Here is a 279-nt window from a genome sequence, read left to right as displayed (position 1 = left end):
GTCCTTGCTATGTGTGTTTCTGTGTAGAATCTCATTTTCCATTAGCAGCATCAAGAAAAATGTGTGTGCCTGCCCTCCCTCTGCTAGGAATTTGAAGAGGTAAAAGAGGCTGTGAGATGCTGTCCATGCTCTTAAGGGCCCATGTGAGCTTGTTCTTACCAAGGCCCCAGATCACCTTCATGCCTGCTGCTCTTTGCTAAGGGCTAATACCTAGTGAAACTGACGCATTTTGCTTGGAGAATGAAAGGGCTGAGGGCTTAAGGGTGGGACTTATGTCCA

Source organism: Ovis canadensis, chromosome 9, assembly GCF_042477335.2.
Source record: "Ovis canadensis isolate MfBH-ARS-UI-01 breed Bighorn chromosome 9, ARS-UI_OviCan_v2, whole genome shotgun sequence".
Taxonomy (NCBI): Eukaryota; Metazoa; Chordata; class Mammalia; order Artiodactyla; family Bovidae; genus Ovis; species Ovis canadensis.
This window is presented reverse-complemented; position numbering follows the sequence as displayed.